This window comes from Rattus norvegicus, chromosome 9, assembly GCF_036323735.1.
Source record: "Rattus norvegicus strain BN/NHsdMcwi chromosome 9, GRCr8, whole genome shotgun sequence".
Lineage (NCBI taxonomy): Eukaryota > Metazoa > Chordata > Mammalia > Rodentia > Muridae > Rattus > Rattus norvegicus.
The window spans coordinates 106,979,903-106,988,758 of NC_086027.1; positions in this window are offsets into that span (position 1 = coordinate 106,979,903).

An 8,856-nucleotide genomic window follows, 5' to 3' on the forward strand; every position below is an offset into this window, starting at 1 on the left:
AAATAATATTTGGAAAAAAATCACATTTTTATAAAGTGTTTCTACATGCAGGGCAGACAAATCACTTATTTAACTTTTAAATATTTTGGATAAAAGAGAATATACATGCATAATTCATTGAAGAAAATAATAACTATTAATTTATTAGAATATAGACCAGAGATTGGCACTATTTTTATTGGATATTTTATGTATTTACATTTCAAATGCTATCCCCTTTCTGGTTCCCACTCTTCCATCACCCCTCCCCCTGCTTCTATGAGGGTGCTCCCACTCCCACAACCCACTTCCACCTCAACACCCTGGCATTCCCCTACACTGGGGGATCAAGCCTTCATAGAACCAGGGACTTCTCCTCATATTTATGCCAGGCAATGCCACCCTCTGCTACATATGCAGGTGGAACCATGGGTCCCTCCAAGTGAACTCTTTGGTTGGTGCGTTAGTCCCTAGGAGCTCTGAGTAAACAGATTTGATTGATAGTGTTTTTCTTCCTATGGGGTTGTAAACTCCTTCAGTTTCTTCAGTCCTTTCTCTAGCTCCTCCACTGGAGTCCACAGGCTCAGTCTGATGGTTAGCTGCAAGCATTACCATCTGTATCAGTAAGGCTGGTAGAGCCTGTCAGGACACATCCATATCAAGCTCCTGTCAGCAAACATCAGCACTAGTGACTGGGTTTGGTGGCTGCATAAGTGATGGACCCCAAGGTGGGGAAGTCTCTGGCAGGCCTTTCTTTTAGTCTCTGCTCCATTCTTTGTCCCTGTATTTCTTCCCATGAGTATTTTGTTCCCCCTTCTAAAGAGGACTGAAGCATCTGCATTTTGGTCTTCCTTTCTGAGTTGAATCCACAATTGACCTGTGGATTGTATCTTGGGTATTCCGAGATTTTGGACTAATATCCATTTATCAGTGAGTACATACCATGTGTGTTCTTTTGTGATTGGGTTACCTCACTCAGGATAATATTTTCTAGGTCCACCCATTGCCTAAGATTTCATGTAGTCATTGCTTTTAATGGCTGAGTAGTACTCCACCGTGTAGATGCACTTTTTTTGAATCCATTCCTCTGTTGAAGGACATCTTGGTTCTTTCCAGCTTCTGGCTATTAAAAATAAGGCTGCTATGAACAAAGTGGAGCATGTGTCTTTGCTGTATGTTGGAGCATCTTATGGGTATATGCCGAGGAGATGTATAGCTGGGTCCTCAGGTAGCAATATGTCCAATTTTCTGGGAAATTAGCAAAATGATTTCCAAATGGTTCGACCAGCTTGCCTTCCACCAACAATGGAAGAGTGTTCCTATTTCTCAACATCCTCGCCAGCATCTGCTGTCACATGAGTTTTTGATTCTACCTACTCTGACTGGTGTGTGGTGGAATCTCAGAGTTGTTTAGATTTGGATTTCCCTGAGGACTAAGGATGCTGAACATTTCTTTAAGTGCTTCTTGGTCATTCAATATTCCTCAGTTGAGAATTATTTCTTTAGTTCTGTACACCATTTTTGAGTAGGCTTATTTGATTTTCTGGAGTCTAACTTCTTGAGATTTTGTGTATATTAGATATTAACCCTCTATCAGATGTAGGATTGGTAAAGATCTTTTCCAAATCTGTTGATTGCCTTTTTGTCTTATTGGAAGTGATATTTGCCTTACAGAAGCTTCGCAATTTTATGGGGTTTCACTTGTTGATTCATGATTTAGAGCACAATCCATTGTTGTTCTATACAGGTAAATTTCCCCTGTGCCCACGTATTTGGGGCTCTTTGCCAGTTTCTCTTCTATTAGTTTCAGTGTATCTGGTTTGATGTGGAGGTCCTTGATCCACTTGGACTTTAGCTTTGTACTGGGTGATAAGAATGGGTCGATTTGCATTCTTCTACATGTTGACCTCCCGTTGAACCAGCACCATTTGTTGAAAATTCTATCTTTTTCCCCTGGTTGGTTTTAGCTCCTTTGTCAAAGATCAAGTGGCCATAGGTGTGTGGGATCATCCCTGGGTCTTCAATGATATTCCACATATCTACCTATCTGGCTCTGTACAATACTACACAGTTTATATCACTATTGCTCTGTAATACAGCTTGAGGTCAGGGATTATTCACCCAGAAGTTCTTTTATTACTGAGGATAGTTTTCACTATACTGGGTTTGTTTTTATAGTGGATTAAGTTAATGGATTTCAGTATATTGAACCATCACTGCATCCCTGGGATGAAGCCTCCTGGATCATGGGTAATGATTGTTTGCATGGGTTCTTGGAATAAGTTTGGAAGGTTTTTATTCATTATTTTTGTGTCAATATTCATATATGAAATTGTTCAAAAATTCTCTTTATTTGTAGGATCTTTGTGTGGTTTAGGTATAAGAGGAACTTTTTACACAAGAAACAAATTGTGTAATATTCCTTCTTTTTCTATTTTGTGGAATAGTTTGAAGAGTATTAGTATTAGATATTCTTTGAATGTTTGATATAATTCTGCACTAAACCCATCTGGTCCTGGGCTTTTTGTGGTTAGGGATCTTTTAATGAATGGTTCTATTTTTTTTAGGGGTTATGGGACTGTTTAGATGGTTTATCTGATCCTGATTAACTTTGGAACCTGGTATCTGTCTAGAAAATTGTCCATTTCATCCAGCTTTTCCAGTTTTGTTGAATATAGGCTTTATTAGTAGAACCTGGTAATCTTTTGAATTTCCTCAGTTTCCAATGTTATGTCTTCCTTTTTGTTTCTGAATTTGTTAATTTGTATTTGTCTTTGTGCCTTCTGGTTAGTATGGCTAAGGGTTTATCTATCTTGCTGATTTTTTAAAAAAGTCAGATCCTAGTTTTCTTGATTCTTTGTCTAATTCTTTTTCTTTCTACTTGTTTGATTTCAGTCCTGAGTTTGATTATTTCCTGCCTTTTGGTCCTCTTGGGTGTATTTGCTTCTTTTTGTTCTAGAGCTTTTAGGTGTAGTGTTAAGCTGCTAATGTATGCCCCCCCCTCCCTGTTTCTTTTTGGAGGCACTCAGAGCTATGAGTTTCCCTTTTAGCACTATTTTCTTTGTGTTTGAGTAAGTTTGGGTATGTTGTGCCTTCATTTTCATTAAATCTGAATTGTATTTAATTTCTTTCTCTATTTCTTTCTTGACCACATTGTCATTGAGTATAGCATTATTCAGCTTCCATGTACATGTGGGCTTTTGGGCATTTTTTTGCTGTTATTGAAGACCAACCTTAGTCCACGGTATTCTGAGAGGATGTACAGGCTATTTCTATCTTCTTATATCAGCTGAGGCCGGTTTCGTGACAGATTATATGGTCTGTTTTGGAGAAGATACCATGAGTTGCTGAGAAGAAGGTATGTTGTTTTATTTTAGGATGAAATGTTTTATAGATATCTGTTAAATCCATTTGGTTCATAACTTCTGTTAGTATCTGTTTCCATGATCTGTCTGTCCATTGATGAGAGTGGGGTGTTGAAATCTCCTACTATTATTGTGTGAGGTGCAATGTGTGCTTTGAGTTTTAGTAAAGTTTCTTTCATTAATGTTGGTGCCCTTGCATTTTGGATCATAGACATTCAGAAAGGAGAGTTTATATTGGTAGATTTTTCCTTTGATGAATATGAAATGTCCTTCCTTATCTTTTTTGATAAATTTTGGTTGAAAGTCGATCTACTCCATATTAGAATGACTACTCCACACTGTTTCTTGGGACCATATGCTTGGCAATTTTATTCAGCCTTTTACTCTGAAATAGTGACTGTCTTAGTCACTGAGTTACATTTCCTGTTCGCAGCAAAATGCGTGTTCCCATTTATGTATCCAATCTGTTAATTATGTCTTTTTATTGGGGAAATTGAGTCAATTGATATAAAGAGATATTAAGAAATAGTGACTGTTGTTTCCTGTTATTTTGTTGTTAGAGGTGGAATTATGTTTGTGTGACTCTCTTCTTTTGTTTTTGTTGCAAGATTGCTTTCTGGCCGTTTCTAGGGTATATTTTCCCTCCTTGTGTTGGAGTTTTGCATCTATTATCCTTTGTAGGGCTGGATTTCTGAATAAATATTGTGTAAATTTGGTTTTATCATGTAATATCTTGGTTTCTCCATCTCTGTTAATTGGGAGTTTTGCTGGATATAATAGTCTGGGCTATCCCTGGTATTCTCTTAGGATCTGTAATACATATGCCGAGGATCATCTAGCTTTCATACTCTCGGTTGCGAAGTCTGGTGTGATTCTGATAGGTTTGCCTTTATATGTTACTTTACCTTTGTCCCTTACTGTTTTTAATATTTTTTCTTTGTGCATTTGGTGTTTTGACTATTATGTGACCAGAGGAATTTCTTTTCTGGTCTAATCTTTTTGGAGTTCTGTAAGCTTCTTGTATATTCATGGGCATCTCTTTGTGTAGGTTATGAAACTTTTCTTCTATAATTTTGTGGAAGATATTCATCGTCCCTTTAAATTGGGAATCTTTGCTCTCTTCTATACCTATTATTCTTAGGTTTGGTCTTCTCATTTTGTCCTGGATTTCTTGGATGTTTTGGGTTAGGAGCTGTTGGCATCTTGAAATTTCTTTGACAGTTGTGCCAATGTTCTCTATGATATCTTCTGCCCCTGAGATTCTCTCTTCTCTCTTGTATTCTGTTGGTGATGCTTGCATCTATGACTCCTGATCTCTTTCCTAGGTTTTCTATCTCCAAGATTGTCTCTCTTTGTGATTTCTTTATAATTTCTATTTCCAGTTTTAGATCTTGGATGGTTTTGTTCAATTCCTTCACATGTTTGGTTGTATTTTCTTGTATTTCTTTAAGGGATTTTTGTGTTTCCTCTATAAGTGTTTCTGCTTGCTTACATGTGTTCTCCTGTATTTCTTTAAGGAAGTTATTTATGTCCTTCTTAAAATCCTCTATCATTATCATGAGATGTGATGGATTTTTAAATCTAAATCTTGCTTTTCTGGTGTGTTGGGGTATGCAGGACTTTCTGTGGTGGGAGAAGAGGGTTCAGAAGTTGTCAAGTGGTCTTGGTTTCTGTTCCTTAGGTTCTTGTGCTTGCCTCTCACCATATGTTTATCTCTGATGTTGATCTTGCTATTTCTGACTGGAACTTGTTTCTATGGTGGGCTAGTGAGCCTGTGATTTTAGGAGTGATAGCAATTGTGGGAGACCAGCTCTTTCCCAGAAGGATTTGGGTATGTAGTGCTATGGGACAGTGTTAGCTATGGGCACATTTGGAGAACTATTTCTCATATATGTTTATATTTGAAGAAATTGCCCCTTTCCCAGTTTTGCCACCTCAAATCTCCTATCCCCTCTCCCCTCCCTCTTGTTCTTCACTCACCCACCCTCTCCTGCCTCCCCATCCTGACATTCCATACAGGATCAAGGGCCTCTCCTTCCATTGATGCCAGATAAGGCTACCCTCTGTTACACATATAGCTAAAGACATGAGCCCCTACATTTGTACTGCTTGGTTGGTGTTTTAGTCCCTGCGAGCTCTGGGCGGGTCTGGTCGGTTGATATTGTTTTTCTTCCTATAGGATTGCAAACCCCTTCAGCTCCTTCAATCCTTTTCCTAACTCCTCCATTGTGGTCCCCCTGCTCACTCCAATGGTTCCCTCTGAGCATTTATATCTGTGTTTGTCAGGCTCTGACACAACCTCTTAGGGGACAGCTATATCAGGCTCTTGTGAGCAAGCACTTCTTGGCATCGACAATAGTGTCTGACTTTGGTGACTATATATTGATGTATACTCAGGTGGGGCAGTCTATGGATGGTCTTTCCTTCAGTCTCTGCTCCACACTTTGTCTCCATATGTCCTTTAAAATAGAAAAATTCTGGGTTAAAAATTTTGGGATAGGTAGATGGCCCTATCCCTCAACAAGTGGCTTTGCCTGACCTCTGGATATGATCTCTACATGTTCTTCCTCTCATATGGTGGGCATTTCAGCTAATCTTATCTCCTTTGAGTCCTGAAAGCCTCTTGCTTTCTTGGTATCTTGGACTTTCTGGTGGAAACCCCCAGTTCCCCATCTCCCGTTACTACATATCTCTGTTCAGTTCACTGAATATCTTTGTATATCATCCCCATCTCCTCCCATACCTGATCCTTCCCTCTTTTCCCCCTCCCTTTTCTCTCTTCTTCCAAAGTCTCTCCCACTCTCTACCTCCTGTGAGTATTTTGCTCCCTCTTATAAGAATGACTGAAGCTTCTACACTTCAGTCTTCCTTATGTTTGAGTATCATGTAGTCTTTGAGTTGTGTCATGGGTATTCTGAACTTTTTGCCTAATATCCTCTTATTGGTGACTATATACCATGTGTGTTCTTTTATGGCTGGGTTACCTCACTCAGGATGACATTTTCTAGTTTCATCCACTTGCCTAAGAATTTCGTGAAGCCATTGCTTTTAATAGCTGAGTAGTACTCCATTATGTAAACGTACCTCATTTTCTATATCCATTCCTCTCTTGAAGGACATTTGGGTTCTTTCCAGCTTCTGGCTATTGTACATAAGGCTGCTATGAACATAGTGGAGAATATGTACTTGTTATATGTTGGAGCATCTTTTGGATGTATGCACAAGAGTGGTATAGCTGGGTCCTCAGGTAGCAATTTGTCCAATTTTCTGAGGAACTAGCAAACTGATTGCCAAATGGTTCAACAAGTTTGCATTCTCACCAACAATGGAGGAGTGTTCCCCTTTCTCCACATCCTTGCCAGCATCTGCTGTCACATGAGTTTTTGAACTTCACCATTCTGACTGATGTGAGGTGGAGTCTCTGTGTCATTTTGACTTGCTTTTCCATGATGACTAAGGATGTTGAACATTTCTTTAGGTGTTTCTCGACCATTTGATATTTCTATATATAGTATACTTAAATGGCCACAAAAATTGCATCAGAGGACTCCTACACCTGATAAACAACTTCACCAAAGGGGCTGGATATAAAATTAATTAAAAAATGAATAGCAGCTTGAGAAAGAAATTAGGGAAATAACACCCTTCAGAGGAGTAACAAATAATATAAAATATCTTGCTGTGACTCTAACCAAACAAATGCAAAATGTGCGTAACAAGAACTTCAAGTCTCTGAAGAAAGAAAATGAAAAAAATCTCAGAAGATGGAAAGATCTCCCATGCTTGTGTATTGGCAGGATTAATATAGTAAAAATGGCCAAAAGCAATCTACCAATTCATTGCAATCCCCATCAAAATTCCCACTCAACTTTTCATAGAGTTAGAAAGAACAATATGAAATTCATTTGGAATAAGGAAAAACCCAGGATAGTGAAAACTTATCTCAACAATAAAAGAACTTCTTGAGTAATCACCGTCCCTGACCTCAAGCTGTATTACAGTGCAATCATGACTGACACTATTGATAATTTGGAAATAAATTATGTCAAAAATCATTTATAGGAAAGATCCATTGTCCAGTGCATATATCAGCATTCAGTATAATAAGATTGTCTTAGCATTTCTTCATCAGAATATTATCTGAATCTATACTATTTGTAAAATTTCCCTAAATTCTTCTTGTGAATAAACTGGTGAGATCAATAGGAAAGCATTTATTTCTACAGACTTAAAACACTTTAAGAGCATTTAAATATTGTGTATGTCTTTTAATTGATTCGCTCAAGTTTTTGTCAGCTTTATTCTCATAGGAGAAAGGAGATAGATTTCGTGCCTAAAAAATTTCACTGGACTTGAAAAGAGAAATTTTAGTTTATAGTTTGGATTTTAAAAATAGAATCAAAGAAGCATAAGTGACCGAAGTTATATGCTTGTCATTTCTGAAGGTTAAGCTGAACTGCGACAAGAATAAAACTCTCCAATAAGCAAGCAAACCAGCAGAGGAAAGATGTGTTATTATATGATACAACAAGTGTGCAGACATGTGTGATATGTCTGGAAAAATATTATGAACAATTGGCCTGTTACCCAAATAGAGATGTGTATCCAGTTACATTTCATTCCACATTCAAAAGAAACAAAATTCAATCAAAATAAACAACTCGAATAAAATCTGAATTAACATGTGTCTTTAAACTCCTAAATGTGTTTGTGCTGGATAGTTTTGTGTCCTTGAAGTCATCTTAGGGGAGAGAACCTCAATTAAGGAAATTCATCCATAGCTTGCAGTTAACCATTGGACTGAGCATGGGGTCCCCAATGGAGGAGTTAGAGAAAGGACTGAAAGAGCTGAAGGGGTTTGCAACCCCACAAGAAGAAAAACACTATTGACCAACCGGACCCTACCAGAGCTTCCAGAGACTAAACCACCAACGAATGAGTACACATGGAGGGACCCATGGCTCCAGCTGCACAGATAGCAAAGGATGGCATTGTCCAGCATTAAAGGAAGGAAAAGCCCTTGGTCCTGTGAAGGCTCATTTCCCAATGTAGGGGAATGTCAGGATGTTGATGTTGGAGTCGGTGGGTGGGAATGAAGCAGACTCATAGAGATAGTGGGAGGGGGGTGGATATGGGAGAGGGGAGAAAGGTGATAAAATTTGAAATGTAAATACACAAAATATCCAAGAAACATAAAATTAAAAAAAAGAAAGAAAACAAAAGAAGAAATATTTTTTATTTAAAAAAAGTTCGGAAATTATTATATAAGTTTTCTTCATTGAAAGAGAATTGTTTGAAAATAATTGTCTTTACATTTATTCACATGTTTATGTGGATGAAAATTATATTTATTATTTCAATTAAAAAAAGGACATGCCTCCATTAGATCAGGTTGTAGGCAAATTGTTTTCTTAATTAGTGATTGATGTGGTAGACCCTAGTACAAGTTCAACTTTCCATGGGCAGTTTGTCCTTGGTTCAGTAAGGAGGCAGGCTGAGCAAGTTATGGGAA